General features: G+C 40.7%; 1 non-coding gene across 1 annotated transcript; it reads right to left on the reverse strand.

The window, feature by feature from the left end:
* Positions 1-335: 335 nt before the first annotated feature.
* Trnas-cga lies at positions 336-410 on the reverse strand. Its single transcript has one exon. It is a non-coding gene; the product is annotated as a tRNA-Ser (tRNA).
* Between the last annotated feature and the right edge of the window lie 19,224 nt (positions 411-19,634).

Below are 19,634 nucleotides of genomic sequence, written 5' to 3' on the forward strand. Positions count from 1 at the left end.
ATGGTTCAATGAGCTGAGTGGTGAAGATGCTCATAGTGATAGCGCTGACTCAGAGACTGAGAATTCTGTTCATGAAAGCGGTCAAGATTCAGGAACAGAACAAGAAGTGTCAGAAAATGATGAATATGAATCACAGGAAGAAGTAACTCAAGAGGATGTCTTTTCTTAGGGAAAGCTGGAATAACTAAACAGAGGAAAAATAAATATCCTACCAGTGTTAGAAGCAGATCTCGTAATTTCATTATGCATTTCCCTGGACCAGAAATAGAAATTCTGAATTTGTTCTTGGATGAAAACATAATAAGCATTGAAACTTCCTGGCACATTAAAACTGTGTGCCGGGCCGAGACTCGAACTCGGGACCTTTGCCTTTCGCGGGCAACTGCTCTACCAACTGAGCTACCCAAGCACGACTCTCGACCCGTCCTCACAGCTTTAATTCCGCCAGTACCTCGTCTCCTACCTTCCAAACTTCACAGAAGCTCTTCTGCGAACCTTTGCAGAAGTAGCACTCCTGGAAGAAAGGATATTGCGGAGACATGGCTTAGCCACAGCCTGGGGGATAGAATGAGATTTTCACTCTGCAGCGGAGTGTGCGCTGATATGAAACTTTCTGGCAGATTAAAACCGTGTCCCGGGCCGAGACTCGAACTCGGGACCTTTGCCCTTCGCGGGCAAGTGCTCCACCAACTGAGCTACCCGCGAAAGGCAAAGGTCCCGAGTTATATCTATGTGGATCTTTGAGATGTTCTAGGAAGGGTATATCGAAATTGTGGGATAACTCAAAGGGAAACGGACTTGAATCATGTTATTTATGCACAAGTGAGAACCGATTCAGGTTTCTGTTGAGATGTGTGAGGTTTGATAATATCCGTGATAGAGGTGTTCGCAGAGAGATTGACAAGTTGGCTGCTACCAGAGCTCTCAGAGAGGTACTTGAACTATTCACGAACAATTGCCAAAAATATTTTTCACCCAGTTTAGAGAAATCTGCCCGTTCAGGCAATAAATTCCTAGCAAACCAGCAAAGTATGGGTTAAAAGTGTTTGATTCGTAAAAACAGCTTTGAATTTAGAACCGTACGCCGGTAAGCAACGAGAGGGACCATGTAATGGCAGTACTTCTGCTTAAGATATTGTTCTTCGAATGGTCAAACTGTTTCGAAAGTTAGAATATATTATACTGTGTACAAATATTAAATGTATTAAACCTAGATTTAATAAAAAATCATAAAACCAGTCATAAAGACCGTTCGAAGTGCATTGCTGCTCGCGTTGGTCGAGATCCAATGACTGTTCGCAGAATATCGAATCGGTGGGTTCAGGATGGTAATACGGAACGCTGTGCTGGATCCCAACGGCCTCGTATCACTAGCAGTCGAGATGACAGGCATCTTATCCGCATGGCTGTAACGGATCGTGCAGCCACGTCACGATCCCTGAGTCAACAGATAGGGACGCTTGCAAGACAACAGCCATCTGCACGAACAGTTCGACGACGTTTGCTTCAGCATGGACTGTCAGCTCGGAGACCATGGCTGCGTATACCCTTGACGCTGCATCACAGACAGGAGCGCCTGCGAACCTAGGTGCACGAATGACAAAACGTAATTTTTTCGGATGCATCCAGGTTCTGCGTACAGCATCATAATGGTCGCATCCGTGTTTGGTGACATCGCGGTGAACGCACATCGGAAGCGTGTATTCGTCATCGCCATACTGGCGTATCACCCGGAGTGATGGTACGGGGTGCCATTGGTTACACGTCTCGGTCACCTCTTGTTCGCATTGACGGCACTTTGAACAGTGGACGTTACATTTCAGATGTGTTACGACCCATGGCTCTACCCTTCATTCGCTCCCTGCGAAACCCTACATTTCAGCAGGATAATGCAAGACCGCATGTTGCAGGTCCTTACGGGCCTTTCTGGATACAGAAAATGTTCGACTGCTGCCCTGGCCAGCACCTTCTCCAGATCTCTCACCAACTGAAAACGTCTGGTCAATAGTGGCTGAGCAACTGGCTCGTCACAATACGCCAGTCACTACTCTTGATGAACTGTGGTATCGTGTTGAAGCTGCATGGGCAGCTGTACCTGTACACGCCATGCAAGCTGTGTTTGACTCAATGCCCAAGCGTACCAAGGCCGTTTTTACGGCCAGAGGTGGTTGTTCTGGGTACTGATTTCTCAGGATCTATGCACCCGAATTGCGTAAAAATGTAATCACATGTCAGTTCTAGTATAACATATTTGTCCAATTAATACCCGTTTATCATCTGCATTTCTTCTTGGTGTAACAATTTTAATGGGCAGTGGTGTATAATGGAACTCATTCCCTGATTTGTCCTAGCGTGCTGTCCCTTCTGCTTCTCAGTGTTTTCCACATATTCCTTTCCGATTCTGCGCAGAACCTCCTCATTCCTTACCTTATCAGTCCACCTAATTTTCGACATTCGTCTGTAGCACCACATCTCAAATGGTACGATTCTCTTCTTTTCCGGTTTTCCCACTGTCCTTGTTTCAGTATCACACAATGTACTGCTCTAAACGTGCGTTCTGGGTAATTTCTTCCTCAAATTAAGGCATATGTATGATATTAGTAGACTTTTGGCCAGGAATGCCCTTTTTGCCAGTGTAGGTCTGCTTTTGATGTCCTTGCTCCGTCCGTCATTTTGCTGCCTAGGGAGCAGAATTCCTCAACTTCATCTACCTCGTTACCATCAATCCTGAGGTTAAGTTTCTCGCTGTTCTCATTTAAACAATTGCACAAATACACTTAAAATGTGAATAAATTCTCGAAACGCGTTGCGCTAAGCATCAAAAAGTAAGTGACTGGTGCAGTTTTCATTATTTAAATCACGCCTCATACTTGTAGAGTCTTTCTCTCTTACTGAAACTTGCAGCAGTGTAAAGCTGGTTGTGACTTATTGTTAGAACGGAAGATTAGTACACGATCTTGCTGTTGTTAAGTAACACTGACAAGAGGAAGTTATCGACTGGTGGGAGCAGATGGCCTTTAACGAAGTTGTATTTTGTGTGACTGTGGAAGTTGTAAGACGAAAATAAATTAACTGATGCAGAGTACACAATTGCAAATGTGTTCCGTTGGAGGAGAAGTAATATCTGTAATACGTTTTAATATCTGGAATATTTTTCACGTTATAGTCCATGACTTAGACGAAAAACATACAAATTTCGTTCAATAAAAACGGAATGGTTGTATTCTTGTTTATTCTACTTCCCCTATGCGGAAACATGAGTGCTGCGTCAAACGCAGACTAGGCACAGAGCAACGTCACTGTTATATCTCTGCGGCGAAAAGCGCAAAAAACTTGTGTTTATGGGCTAACAACTTTTGTATAGCTTATCATTCATTTCTGTAATTTATTTTAGTAATTAATCACAGTTTAGAGATTGCACTACATCGTCACGTGACGCTTTCTATTACTGTCGTTATAGTACACTCGGTAAAGCCTCGAAAGTGTGTATATGTCAATGTAACTGTTAGACATTAAAAGTTAAAAAATAAGGTTTGTGTACATAAATGTACTTATAAACATAACAATATTCACTACTAACCGATCAGTTGTTGTATTGGCATGTAACTAGCTTCTGTCATCTAGGCAGGTCGGACATTTTATGACATGTCAGCTTTCTCTGGCGAATAGCTATAGAGCCGAAATCATGACTGTGCGAAATAAATGGATAGTAATGACGGCAGTTATTTTTCAAAACGGTTGTAGATGTAGCTGGAATGTTCAGAGTCCGCGTATTTTTCAACGTGGTCGCGTACCTCCTTCGTGACTTCATGTCTCAACTGTGTTACAATTTCAGAGTCCAGTATCCAAAATATTTCTGTGCTATCCTCTGTTTTTGTGCATTTACGATCATTGAGCGACTGTGTAAATGACTGTTAATCTGCAGGCTTTTGGTACACCTGAATTTTTGGAGCTTTTCATCTGATGAGTAGGAAAAATTTTAGTTTCGAATTTAAAGAACGTTTTTTGCATTGCTGTCCGAAAATTCGTTTTGAATTCCTTTAGCTTTTCCAAGTGAACAAGGCTTTGGCTTAGTTTTGACCTGTAATGAAGCTTTCTTTCCTTTTTTACTAACTTCCTTCGCACCATTCATGCCCTTAGTGTATTTTACTGAATACAATACTCGTTGATATTATTTATTGATGTTACACATATCCTGCATCCATCTCGAAAAAAAGTCAACGTCTGGAGTAACTTCTACAAAGGCGCCACAGTGCTTAAAAACTTTTGAAGCTGGAATATCAGCACACCTTTGAAGCGTAATAGAAGTGTTTCAGACTTCCCAGCAGCATTGCCACAACCAAGGGTTGCTGTTGTCGTTCTTGTTGTTGTCCTCTTTATGTTCACAATTTTTGACCCATAGTGATTAACATCATCCATGCTTCATCACAATTCCATATCCAATCAGGGGAATTCCTCATATTGTGATGATTATTAGTTTCTCTAGAAAGTCATAAATACCCTGAATAACAACCGGATTTGCAGAAGATGCGCGATAACCTAGATAAGTTTAAAAGTGAATTATAAAATACACAGGTGTATCACTATTTTATTTTGTTATTTTATTTTTTATGTATTTAACCTTCCTAAAAGACATACAACACTGCCTACACAGAACATCCAGGTAAGTTTTCATGTCTTCGTACTGAAAGATGGAATCAGCTCTTAAGATCAGCATACCACTTTTCTACGACAATTTTCCTTTCATAACTGTACCCTATTTTTGCTCTAAATTTTATCCCACTTTGTAGGCACGGTTTCATATGTGGATAACAGATAGTTCAAATCTGTTCTGCATTTCAGTTATGTATGATGCTCTTGATCAGCCTTCGAAGGCGGAGACAACGGCCTACCCAATTTTTGAAGTTCAAATATCTTGAAGTTAGTTTGTGCTGCATTCGAGATGCTCTGTAGTTCTCACAACATTTTCTTTAGAGTGGTACAATGGTTGAATAAAGCTTTGAACCTTCGTAAATGCTCCAGTCATCCTCTATACTTCCCGTACAGCCAGTCCGAGAATTTTTCCAATATGTGGTTTTATGGACTGCCTTGCACGTTTTGTCTTTCTTTTATTTTCCCATTGTTGACAGCGGAAGAAAATGTACAAGTAAAAATACAGAAATTACTCTATATTTTATCATGCTGGCCTAGTCTCCTCCGAAAGTAAATATAAAAAGGCGTTAAAGAAGTTACAGCGTAAAAGGTTTACTTGACATTATTTTCCGCCCTTTTAGGACCATAATAATAAAAATTATAAATTTACTTATCTGTAGGCCTACACTTCGTAGAATGAATACGTAGAATGAATATGTACGCGTGGTATAACTTTCATGAACTACTTCATTCAGTCACCACTTTCGTCTATATTTGTGTGATAGCCCTCATTACGTCAGAGGTCATGTTGCAGAAAATGCAGAAATAAAGCATGAAAAATAAATCATGAAACGGAAAGTGTTCCACCACACTGTATACGCTAGATTATTTAACTATACCATGCATTGACTCCCTGTGAATTTATCTACGTTAACAACCATTATTAACGTCCCTGCATTGATATTTCATCTCTCTGTTCTGTATGTTTTCATCTGTGGTCACAAAACACAGAAAATCTCGAGCGTTTTACCTATGTGCACCACATAGCATGTGCTGTAGTCATCTCCTACCCCATAGTGTAGTACGGCATATGGAACTGAAATACAGGTGACTTAAGCGATCAGCTGGATACTTCAGAAAGTTTAATTTACGGAGCCTGATACCTGCAATTAGGCATCCTTACCATACTAATCAGAATTTAAGATTTTGTTGCAATATAATTCTGGTTTCAGATATTTTTATTCCTGTTAGTAGGCACCGATAATTACCATCAAGAAGTGGGGCTAGTAAAGGGGCCTGCCTAGAGACATTTCTGCACCTAAATGTAACAGACCTTATAGGCTTGTCAGTGCTTGAGACACATCGTCATCAGATATGTGCTTCAATCCTGGCAATTACTCCAGCTAGTAGTCAACGCTGCGAGTCTTGTAACTGCACGTTATCGACCTTACTATTGGTCTGAAGTACCGGAAGTTACCTGTCATCCGGATCTACCCAGACGATTTGTCATTACCTCTCCATCAACTCTCAAATACAACCGTTTGCGAGATCCAGGTCGCAGAGCCTCATCTTTACAAGCTCAACAACGTCGTATCGAATTTGAATGTTCTCGTATTACTAGCTATGTCGGTATTAGATATGATATCTTTTATCGCTAATTAGACTGCAATTACCAAGCAAGCATGACCATACTGCAGAATTCCTCCTAGGACTTGAATAGTTCCAGCAGTAGAAACGCTTCCAAAACCTCGGTGATCTTGATACTGAGCCAGTTTCCAAATTGACCGAGTGGTCATAGAAAATCCGCAGTTATTACATCAGAAGCGTCTGAGGGAATCTATAAAGATTGTTTACCTAAAAGCTAGCGCCTCAAGTTGTAAAAGAAGCGTACATTACGAAATTTCCTGAGATATTTAAAAAGGAGTGCCACAGCGGCAATTCGAACCTTTGAGTTCGGCTTCAAACCCAGGTAGGACACAAGACCCGTCTTCAAAACTTCAGATACTAGTGCGTTTATCCTGCTTTCCGTTCCGCTTCAGAGTTGATCAATTAGGGAAAAAAGGCACTGTTGTTTATATGAGGGACACTACCTATTGTTGACGTATTTTACGACTGAGAATGGTAGTCAGCAATGTGAACATTACCGTATTGGTAAACATGTGAAATGTGACACCATAGTGTCGTCTTTGCAAGTGTTTCTATGTTTCTGCCAATTGCTGACTGTGGTGTCACCGGTAGACACCACACTTGCTAGGTGGTAGCCTTTAAATCGGCCGCGGTCCGGTAGTATACGTCGGACCCGCGTGTCGCCACTGTCAGTGATTGCAGACCGAGCGCCACCACACGGCAGGTCTAGTGAGACGTCCTAGCACTCTTCCCAGTTGTACAGCCGACTTTGCTAGCGATGCTACACTGACCAATACGCTCTCATTTGCCGAGACGATAGTTAGCATAGCCTTCAGCTACGTCATTTGCTACGACCTAGCAAGGCGCCATTACCAGTTATATTGAGATTATATTAATGTCTAAACAAGAGCGATGTTCTCCAATTGTGGATTAAAGTTAAGTGTTCCAAGAACTACGTTCTTTTCTTTAGAGGATAATTACTTTACCTTGTTCCAGACCTCACGCCAATCTGCGTGAGCTTAAAAGCGTGCATTTCGGCCTCCTCTAGCAAGACGGTGTTGGCTCTTCTGCCAACACTTCACTGACAATAAAAAATAAAATAAAATAAAATAAAACTAACATTCACTATAGTACTTAAATTTTGTCATAAAGCTTTATGTTTGAAGATCTTGAATGCGGCTGCTATGCTTGAACACATTTGATCCGTCAGAATGTCAAAAGTGGTGAAATGGTCAATTCTGTGACTCTGGTATAAAGACTGAAAATTAATTTCTTCTGTTGTTATTGTCTACTGAAACTGGTAGGCCACTAATAAGTGATTCTAAGTATGTGAAACAGTGAATTTTAAGGCAGAAAACGGGTAATTCCGCTACTGACGAACATTATTTCTGAAACACTCTTATAATTTTTATTGCACTTCCCATTCTTCCACTGGTAGTATATTTTGTGCGGCTGCCCATGACGGCTGTTAATACGAACGAAATCCCAGCTGTAATTTTCACAGCTTTTTATTTCCCACTGTATTTTGCAATAGGAACTCATCGCATAACAGAGTAATTTAAAGCACGTACAGTTGTGTTTTACACAAACAGGAGAGCCAATAACTGAATAACTAACTGCGATGATTACTCATAACGAAGCGGGAAATGCTAAATTTGGTTGCATTGTATCGTATGGCATACAGGTAAAATCATGCAAAATATTCTACTGCCCTCCATTTATGACGCAAAAGAATAACAAGCAGGCCAAAAAACGACATATAAAATATTTCCAAACAATTAAAATTTCTTAGTATGGAATAATTATGGCAACATAAAATTGTAAATGGAAATGCAATAAGTAAAAATAAACAGTGAAATTAGACAATAAGAGAAAATTGAATTCGTTCACGTAAATAAATTTGCATTATGATTAATGTCTTTTTTATTTATAGAAACACAGATACTTTAAAAAAAGCGACATATATAAATACTCAGATAATATCTGTAATGCGAAAGAATTATATTAGATTTATAGAGATATGGTTATCAGATAAGGAAGGAGAGACATATTATGGAACTCTAATTCCATAATTATAGAATCTCCTAATTCTCTCCCCCCCTCAAGTTCTTGGTGTCAAGGATTTGACTTCCTTTTGTTTCCACAAGACAATGACACACCGACAAGGTTGTACATCAGCATCTATACTTTACAAGCTACCTTTCGTTGTTGAAGTGGTACTTCATGCGTGTATCAATGTCACTTACCTTCGTCCCTCTTTCAATCGTGAATGGTTCGCGGGAAGAATGGTTCGCATGAAAACCCAATGCATCCATATTGATCGCCTCCTCCAGGAACGAACACTCTCGGAATTTTAACAATAAACCACAACCTGATGCAAATGCCTCTCTTACAGTGTCTGCCGCTGGAGTTGGTTACGAATATCGGTGACCTAGACTTACGCGCCAAAGAAACTGGTATAGGCTCGCGTGTTCAAATACAGAGGTATGTAAACAGGCAGAATACGGCGCTGCGGTCGGCAACGCCTGTATAAGACAACAAGTGTCTGCCGCAGTTGTTAGAACGGTTACTGCTGCTACAATGAAAGGTTATCAAGATTTATTTGAGTTTGAACGTGGTGTTATAGTCGGAGCACGAGCGATGGGACACAGCATCTCCGAGGTAGCGATGAAGAGGGGATTTTTTCCGTTCGACCATTTTACGAATGTACCGTGAATACCTGGAATCGGGTAAAACATCAAATCTCCGACATCGCTGCTGCCGAAAGAAGATCCTGCAAGAACGGGACCAACGACGACTGAGGAGAACCGTTCTACGTGACAGAAGTGCATCCGTTACGCAAATTGCTGCAGACTTCAATGCTGGGCCATCAACACGTATCAGCGTGCGAACCCCTCACTCAACGAAACATAATCGATGTGGACTTTCGGAGCCGATGACCCACTCGTGTACCTTTGATGACTACACGACACAAAGCTTTAGCCATCGCCTGGGCCCGTCTACACCGATATTGGACTGCTGATGACTGGAAACACGTTGACGAGTCTCGTTTCAAATTGTATACAGGGTGTTACAAAAAGGTACATCCAAACTATCAGGAAACATTACTCACACACAAAGAAAGAAAATATGTTACGTGGACATGTGTCCGGAAACGCTTACTTTCCATGTTAGAGCTCATTTTATTACTTCTCTTCAAATCACGTTAATCATGGAATGGAAACACACAGCAACAGAACGTACCAGCGTGACTTCACTTTGTTACAGGAAATGTTCAAAATGTCCTCCGTTAGCGAGGATATATGTATCCACCCTCCGTCGCATGGGATCCCTGATGCGCTGATGCAGCCCTGAAGAATGGCGTACTGTATCACAGCCGTCCACAATACGAGCACGAAGAGTCTCTACATTTGGTACCGGGGTTGCGTAGGCAAGAGCTTTCAAATTCCCACATACATGAAAGTCAAGAGGGTTGACGTCAGGAGAGCGTGGAGGCCATGGAATTGGTTCGCCTCTCCAATCCATCGGTTACCGAATCTGTTGTTGAGAAGCGTACGAACACTTCGACTGAAATGTGCAGGAGCTCCATCGTGCATGAACCACATGTGTCGTACTTGTAAAGGCACATGTTCTAGCAGCACAGGTAGAGTATCCCGTATGAAATCATGGCGGTGAATCGAGGAAGTACAGTACATACTGACGAAACTAAAATGAACTCTAACATGGAAATTAAGCGTTTCCGGACACATGTCCACATAACATCTTTTCTTTATTTGTGTGTGAGGAATGTTCCCTGAAGGTTTGGCCGTACCTTTTGTAACACCCTGTAGAGCGGACGGACGTATGCGGGTATGGATACAACCTCATGAATCCATGGACCCTGCATGTCAGCAGGGGACTGTTCGAGCTGGTGGAGGCTCTGTAATGGTGTGGGGAGATGTGCAGTTGAGTGATATGAGCCTCTGATACATATCTAGATGTATCATGGGCTCTGACAGCTGACACGTACGTAAGCATTGTGTCTGGTCACCTGCATCCATTCGTGTCCATTGTGCATTCCGACGGACTTGGGAAATTACAGCAGGACAATGCGACGCCCCACGCGTCCAGAATTGCTACAGAGTGGCTCCAGGTACTACTTCTGTGTTTAAACACTTCCGCTTGCTAGAGATGAACCTTTCTTTCTGTCTGTTTCTACCATTAATCTCAGAAGCATTATACACAGAAAAGCGGAGGTAATGGACTTGTACCACTATTGAAATAAGCCCTTCATATCTGGGATGCCCTGCAACGTGCTGTCCAGGACAGATCTCCACTTTCTCGTACTCTTACAGATTTATGGACTACCCTGCAGGATTCATGGTGTCAGTTTCCTCCAGGACTACTTTAGACATTAGTCGAGTCCTTGCCACGCCGTGATGAGGCACTTCTGTTCGCTCGTTTGGGCCCTACATGATATTAGGCAGGTGTACCAGTTTCTTTGGCTCTTCAGTGTATTTACAAAGCGGCGAAGACTTGCTCATTAATATTGTCTTAAATGGCCTTCTTGGATCTTCTGCGCCTTTGCTTATGAGGTGCTGAAATGTTGTGGATTCATCTACTTGTCAAAGGTTCACCTGCATGGAGTTCTGTCTTGATTCCCTGCACGGCAATAAACGACACACCTGTTGCTTCGACCGCTAGTTTCAACTTGGATTTTAGTTTCGATGGAGCAGATAGCACTGCTTCTTTCTTCCATAACCGGTAGGCATTTGCAAACATTTCGCGTATTTTACTATGAATAACTTTGCCCTTCACACTGATTTGTTCTGGTGGCATCTTCAAGTACGAATGCGTTCTCACAGTATATTTGCTAGTGGAGCACTCCGCTTGATTGAATGGGAACAAGTCCGAACTGTCTATCGACTGAGCAATATGTTTACGGTGTTCATATCTGTTTGCGTGATCTCCGTACGCCTCCTGAATACTACGGCATCATCCACGGAAAGCCTAATATAACTTCCGACAGTACTGGCTTTAGACCCCGTTAGTTCGGTGAAATCTCTTCCTCCGAGAGCCAGCGAATACTACAGGGCACCTAGCGCCGACGGGAAGCATGAGCGAACGATCTGCCTCTAACAAAAGCTGTTCCCCCCCTAGTGTTCCTAAACATTTGATACAAATACTTCGAAACACGCTCTATGTATTGCGAATTCAAATCGTACAGCTGGTCAGGTATTTCGCAGACTGTTATTTTGTTCACTAGGTTGCAACGAGGAGCTGCATGGAGCACCTTCCGGAAGTCAATGAAACGCAATTATTATGACGTGTAGTCTGGATCTCGTGGGCGAACAGAGAAAACTTTTCGCACTATCGTTGTTTACGAAATCCATGTTGCTGACTACACTGAATTCCTAGACTGACAATACGGTTAGCATTACTCGGATTCGCCGTCAGAAGTTGAAATATTTCGTCACAAGGAGGCTGGATTTGTACGTCAAAATCTACAGCAAGCCCCACTATTCGTGACACCTTGAGATTTTGTTTAATAGACATAAGCGCTGGCGACTATTCAGAATACAAAAATTGTCATTGCTAAGGCAGCAGCAGCAGTGCTTGTTGTGGGACAAAATCGCTCGTAACTGGAGTCAGGTACATTGTGACCTATGATCTTCCTGGCGAATGTAAATCATTACAGCCAAGAAGTGGGACGGTTACTATGACGAACCCATGGCCAGTGTTCCTAACTGAGAATACTCTCAACATACCGCTATTAATCACACATTTACAGAGTCAGTTCGTTCCGAATTCGTAACTTCAAAGTATAAGTATAGGTAGGTATTGCTTTGTATATAGACAGGCACCTAGGTACATGGGTTTACATTCTCGCTAACTCAGTTTCGCTAAAGTACTCAGTTCCTAAGTATTTGCTGTTTCGACTTCTGAGATAGTTGAATCTGAGTATTATCTACTTTCTGAGAATTGTAGGTAATGGAACCTGAGCTGCCCAAGCAGCTAGACAGACGTTAGTTCTGATAACACACATAATGTAAGAGGCGATAGGTTTTCCACACAGTCCAACTAACAGCTAGACTGTTATGGTAATATGCACAATCATTTTACTGGCTCTGTATCCTTTACCAGCCGAATGACATACCACGTACTGAATCATTACCATCGTACCGCATGTTTTTAAAAGGATGTCAGGGTTTCGGTGGTTTATTTTAACTTTTGGATGTAAGGTCCAGAGTTTCAGTATTGAAACACAATAACAGAGATAAAGATTTAGCGTAGTACATGTTCCTCTTTAGTACCCATTTAACGTGTACTGTATATTACTATGAATCAATTTCATAACCGTGACTGAAATTCATTCGTTTGCAGACAAATTTTACTACGAGAAATAACATCCTCCAGCTAGAGATAAAATGGTGTGAGGTAAAATGAAGGGGGAATGACAGTATAAAAGGACAGCTACATTTCTGCCATTACGTATGCATAGATCAATAAGTTCTTACATTTTTTGATAAGATTAGCAGCAATAAAAATTTGTGTTTATACAAACGTAACTGAACACGGGCTAACAGGCATTTCAGTTAAGGAAATTCTGCTCGTGGTACAGCCGGGGACACTGCCCGCGGTTGAAATCACTAGACAGCTGTTATTCATCTTATTGAACCATTACCACGTAGGATATGTCGTAAAAATAGTTACCAACTACTAACTGATTACATTTTTGCTGAGCATTTTTTATTGGTTCTTGGCATTACCGGATTCGATAAATGTTTTTCATCAGATGGCTACATTATGTTTACAGGACGATCTGTCGATCAACTGTTGAATGCTCTGAATGCTATGGCACTCTAGAGTGAAATCATTTCAGACTTATAAATATTCGAAAATGAGGTGGAAATCGAGGGTGAATTCAAGTCAGAAATGGGATGATAAACATATAGAACATGTACTTACACTAAACGTGCCCTGTTCGCTCTGAAGACGCATTTTGTTCGAAAAAAATACATTGCATACCTTTTAAGTAACAAAATGAAAAGAAATAATAAAATGTATTCAAGAAAAGTTTCACCATCTCAGTTTTATAATACATCTAGTAATACAACCACAGGACCCTAACAATGTCATCCACTGACAAAATAGCGTTGTCGCATATATTTAAGATACAATATTATCTCCAGTTCCTAACGTTACCAACACACAGAGTATATCAAGCCTGGTTAAATTTAAATAAGACTGTATCTATCATTAAGCAGCGCATCACTATAAAATATTTCATAGTATCGATTTAATTTTGTATTCAAAATGCCAATCAACCATATAACTCAGAAAACAGTTGAGACATTTCAAGTTCTGTTAGTTCTGGAATGTGTTTCATCTGTTGCTTGCGTGATGAAGTGAATACTTCATCGATTTACGAAAATTTTTTTGTTTTTACAACGTTCCTTTAACATGACAACTTACCCTGGAACTTTTTACTTCGTGGGATGGATCACTTTTTTGTGTCGCTTCGGAGACGTGCACAAAACTCTCAGGGCTAAGTATGTAAACCGGCACTTTGTGCTACAGGTGACCCCAGGCCAACATCTGTGTACGGCAGAGACGGTTTGACCAAACAGCGCATGCATAGCACATCTAAAGACACCACACTATCAGGGGATCCGTATTAACGTTGCTCCGCTTTTCAAAGGAAAATTTAACCGTCAGCAGTTTTTAACTAAAAGTAAAGTACAACTCACAATAACGTGTGCCTGATTGCGCTACACTGGAAATTATAGATGACCGGTATGAAATTATGTATATTTTTGAACATTTGAGTACAGTCGTCGTAATTCCGCGTTACTAAATTACATTTCCAAGGGCCACAATTGTTATATTCGTGTTCTGTTCCACTCTGCTGTCCATAATTACGAATTTGCGTCACTATATTGCTTACCGAGAATTCTTTACAATGTTAATCCTTGCAATACCTTTGCGTGGGGGCGGGGGGGGGGGGGGGGGCACTTTAGGCTACCTTTTGACAATATTGTTATCTACTCAGATACTTTATGTTCTAAATTTTAAAAAAAATATTTATTGTTTTTAATGAATTTTTCTACCTGATTTCATACATTTTTTAAATGTTCAGTTGAACATAATCCAGTATATGTTACTTTACCCAGTGAATATCATATTCAGTACTTTCAGGATCAGACTTGAATTACACATAATTATCTCTTTAAAAAGTACATTGTGACTAAAAGTCAACGACAATTAACGAAATTTACATTTGAGTTTTTTAATGTAGTCACAAAGTACCCTCCCATCCAAGTAGTACGCGTTATTGAAAGTGCGTTGAACGAAATGGCATCAATTGTCCAAAGTATAGAATCTTCTAATTACTGAGCCATGCATACAAAATTACGCTCAGTATTGAAAGCCTCTTCAAGTTTGCTGCTGGATCCTAAAATCACCTTGATTCAATATTTAAGCGATCCAACTGTTCGCCATCTTCAGGAGAACCAAATTAGGTTGGCGGATGCTTTAATTAATAGAGACAATGTGTTTCCTCTCAGCAGGACGTGGAATCCTGTACTATCTCGCATCAAAACAGAACGTTTTTCGCTGCGGCTAGTACAAGTGTTCGAAAATCGTTGCCGCCGGGTTTCTGCTTAGGGAGGCGCCATCTGCCCAGTCTTGGAGGGCAGCAACTGTAACGGGCGGCTCACGCGGCGTGTGCGGTACGGAGGCCTATATAGAGCGATGATTTACAGCCTGGCATCAGTTCTCAGCGGGACTCATCAGCAGAAACGGCGTTATCCTGAAGATGGCGAACATTTGGATCGTCGAAATATTGAATCGAGTTGATTTTAGGATCCGACAGGAAATCCGAAGAGACTTTCAAGACTTATTACTTCGGGAAAGCCAAAGAAGTCACAGTCTTCTCAGTATTATTAGAGGAAGACTTAAAGTTAAAATTAACCAACATTAAGGAATCTTCAATGATTGATCGAAGGAATCGCATTGTTAAAAAGAAGTCTGCGATTGCCAGGGACGGTACGCTGGCCACTATTTCGATTCTATAAGAGGTGGGGTTCTTCACACACGTAGGTCGTGGCGCCTGAAGATGGTGTAAGGTAACGCTGAAACAGGTTGCACAAACAATATAAAACTGGAAATTTACTCGTCTGAATGTGTTTTGATCTGACATTCTATTTCGAATAACCGAGGTCCCGTAACCATTTTGTATAAAGATGAACTTACAAAGAAGAGAACGTACATCGTATCCACTGACCAAAGGAATGCTTTTGATACATCAGTATAGAAAACATTATAAAATTTGAGTAAACTGAAGCGATAAAACATTGATTCTAAATCCATATGAAAACAATAGTTCAAAAATATATTCAAATAGCACACAGAAAGAGGCCAATATAAGGAAAACAGTTTGATAAGACAGTCCTGTCTGTTTCTATTTATTTAGTTTTATTTGCAGAATGTGCAGTACAGTGAAAAGCAACATCAAAGGGCTCGATATCAATATGATTTTCTGATGATTCAGTAGCCAGCAGATTCTCTAAAGGACATGAACTATACGTTAAATGTTTGATCCACCGCCATGAACAGCCAAGAACGGAAAATAAACACAAACAAGCCTAGAATAGTGGTAACAGATGAATCGAACAGACAAGACTTTTGCTACTTGGTAAGTGCGGTAACAGACGTCACCACAAATATTAAGGAAATTAGAAAAGGAATTACAATGACTAAGAAAAGAGTTGAAATAACTATACAGAAATCAAGAAATAAGAGCAATTAATTAACAAAACAATCATTTTAATATACAGTCAAGAAAGAAACTCATCAAGGCATTTGGAGTATTGTAAGCTATGTTTGTGAAATGTGTAGTATGGGGAAATCAGAAGCAGTAGAGATGTGGATATAGAAAAAAGTCACAAAAATATCCAGGGCTGAAAGAAAATGTAATGAGCAAACACTGCAATTAATTCATTAACATGATACGGAGGAAAAACTAAATTTGGAGCCAGATTCTACATAACACCGCCATAAAAAAAATCTTTGAACGAAAAATCCTCGGGGAAAACGTCAAGAGCGGCTCAGAACACCCATATCAGGAAGTATCACCAGTGGAATGAACTGCAGCAACTACAAACAAATGCAGGGACAAGGGACAGAAAAGGATGGCTATGTCCATTAAGCGTGGCCTTCAGTGTATAACGATGATTTAGTACTAAGTCGAATAAGATATATAGGGTGTTCTTCTTCTCTTCTGCTGCACGCCACAGAGATATATTTGTAGGTTTCACCGTTAAGCACAGCTTAAAAAGGTTTTTCTAAGCAGTGTACTGCAATATTTTTCTGTATGGCTTAGTTGTATGGGGTGTGTCTCGCAATTTTGTCTTGGTCAGAATTTAAACTTTAAGTTTATAATGCACTGCTTTTACTTCTTAGCATGAACTGTTATAATTTCCTAGACAGTCTGTACAAGGCAGTGGTACATAGGCGGGCTAGTGCAAGTTCTCCTTGTCAATAAATCGAGCGATGTAAGGCTGGATCAGTAGCACCTACTCTTCCCACCTAGTGAGAAATGGAGGAAGAGCAGTGTCGTCATTTGGGAATATCAATGAATTACTACGTAGCGCTCCAAACATTACATTTAAATTTTATAACTGAGTCTTAATTTTATCCATTGCCATCAGTGTCTCTTCCGTGACTGTATTACGTTGATAGAATGAAGAACAATCGCATTCAGTCTCAATCGTGCTTTTATTATGTACTTGTATATATATATTATATTTACACTACAAAACCATGTATTCATAGCTAGAAACAGTGAGTTCTTTTTCTATTTGTCTTAGTTTTGTACGCTTATTTTTAAGGTGTGCTACTTTCTAATATACCAATATGGTATACTCGAACCATAATTAACCTGAATCTGGAGAAGAAAATTGATGTAGATTGATAAAGCACATGAAGATGATCCCTCAGGGTTCGAAATGCATCGTGCATAAAATAAAATCACGATTGTGACTAAAGATGATTGTTTTTATTGTACGATTATAATGGAGAGATTTACTGTGAGTACAAGCCAAGTTAGTGCTTCTATTAATGCTGCTAGATATTGGACATTATGCCATTTTAAATAGAATCAAAGTGATAGGCTTAGCGATATGAGTATATATTGCTGAACAGTGATAAGGACCCTGAGAAACCTCAAACCGGCCATGATCCTGGGATACCACGAAGCTGTCTCGTTTTGGACAGTCGGACACAGGCATCCTGCGCCTCTTAATTAAGGTTGGGGCAGTCTGTGGTTCATTTTCTCGTCACTGTTGAATAATACGAACCACTCCGCCCCTCCTGTAGATCCCCTTGCGTGAAAATCGCATCTTCTCTGTCCTTTGTCCCCGATCTTGAGGCAGGCGTATGTTCCTGCTGAGTCACTCACTGTTATTATAAGCAAGTTTTGCGCTGACTCAGGCATGCAGGTTTTTCTCGATGTGTTTATCAACGAGAGTATGCGACTCTTCACTCCGGTCTCCAAAACACTTCCTAAGTGGCCTCTGACATCACATAACCCTAGTGATGTTTAGAAGCTCGTTTCTCATCCCGGAGGTGAGGTGCGGCACAATACGATCTGATTGTTTATGCTCCGAATATCCAGTTTCATATCTCCCTTCTTTTCTACAGAAATATCGTAACGCACATTCCTGCCGAAGAATATGTGAGGAACGGAATGTATCTTTCAAATGGCAGTCCAGACGCAGTTATCTTTTCACTGCGGTTTTTATCGCGTTGGAGTTAAATTCATCATTCTTCTCTATTGAAATGTTGAGCTGTCTCACTCGTTTTCTGCAGCTTCAGAAGGCTTTCAAAACACCTGCGCATTACATAATTTTTGTTCCATGGTCTGACATTTTTCTCGTTCTTGTTATCTTCGGTTCGAATACTGGTTAAATGCAGCTGTCCATGTTAATCTGTCCTGTATTAGCCTCTTCATCTCCACATAACTATTTCAACATAGCCCCTCGGAGATCCTTACTGTGATCAAACATTCATCTTCGTTTATGATTTTATGCCTCCCTCCGCACCCCTTCATAATCAAAGTGACCAGTCCTTGATACTTCAGGTATTATCCTATGCCGAGCGGTTCTAGGCGCTACAGTCTGGAACCGCGCGACCGCTACGGTCGCAGGTTCGAATCCTGCCTCGGGCATGGATGTGTGTGATGTCCTTAGGTTAGTTAGGTTTTAGTAGTTCTAAGCTCTAGGGGACTGATGACCTCAGATGTTAAGTCCCATAGTGCTCAGAGCCATTTGAACCATTTTTTTTTTACTATCCTATCTACCGAACTCTTCTTCTAGTTAAGTTGTGCCAAAAATATCTTTTCTTCTGGGTACAGGTCAGTACCCCTTCGTTACTTATCCTATCTACTCATCTAATGTTAGGAATTCTCCTGTAGCACAACGCTTCAAAAGTTTGTGTTCTATTATGTATACCGTTTATCGTCTACTTTCTACTTCCGTGTCCGTGTGAGGCTACTGGCCAAGGAAATCCTTAAAAGTCATTTTTGTCTCAAAATTAATTTTAGTTCGTGAATTGTGTATTTCGTAAACGTTTTTCTTGTTATCGCCAGTCTATGTTTTATAGCCTCTTTATTTCTTTCTTTTCTCTCCTTTTCCTTAGCGCTTATCCCGTCTAGTAAGGGTTCCATTTTTTCAGGATCTGGCAAATTTCATTATTTTGTTTTTGTGGCTCTGGGTGCACTTGTGATGCTGCAGTCGTCAGGGTAACATAAGGGAGGGAAGTCTCATGTGCCATCTGTCTGTGAATCGTGTAAACAGTATTCTGTATATTGTAGAATTTTAACTGTTTGTGTATCTTATTCTCTGAGGCATAATTTGGTGACCAACCCAGAATTTGCTTAAACGAGCGTGGGAAACCGCCTAAAGTCCATACAGTGTGGCACGTGTACAAGCCCACGTTCGTTAATCCACCGCGCGAGTTGGAAGCGAGTCTAGTTCATATCCCTGTCTCACAAGGTAGTGTGCTGCGCGTTATGCTTTATGGGCATGTCACCCTCTTCACTAACGTCATGGTTATTTCTTTCGTTTTCATATTCCAAAACTAATCCATTGTCGAATTATCATTTACTAATCTAATTTGATCGACATTAACCAAATTAATTAGAGTACAATTCGATAATTATTCTTTTTAGTTTCCTAGATCTTCACAACCTTATTTCAGGTTACTATCCATTGTGTTAGGTGTTCTTACAAGTTCTTTACCGTATATAAAAGATAAAAATGTCATCGACAAACCGCAAATTTCTACTTCAATCCCTTTCCCAAATTTTTGCATGCTTTCTGTTGTGTACAGCTTTG

This window comes from Schistocerca americana, chromosome 6 (genome assembly GCF_021461395.2).
Source record: "Schistocerca americana isolate TAMUIC-IGC-003095 chromosome 6, iqSchAmer2.1, whole genome shotgun sequence".
Lineage (NCBI taxonomy): Eukaryota > Metazoa > Arthropoda > Insecta > Orthoptera > Acrididae > Schistocerca > Schistocerca americana.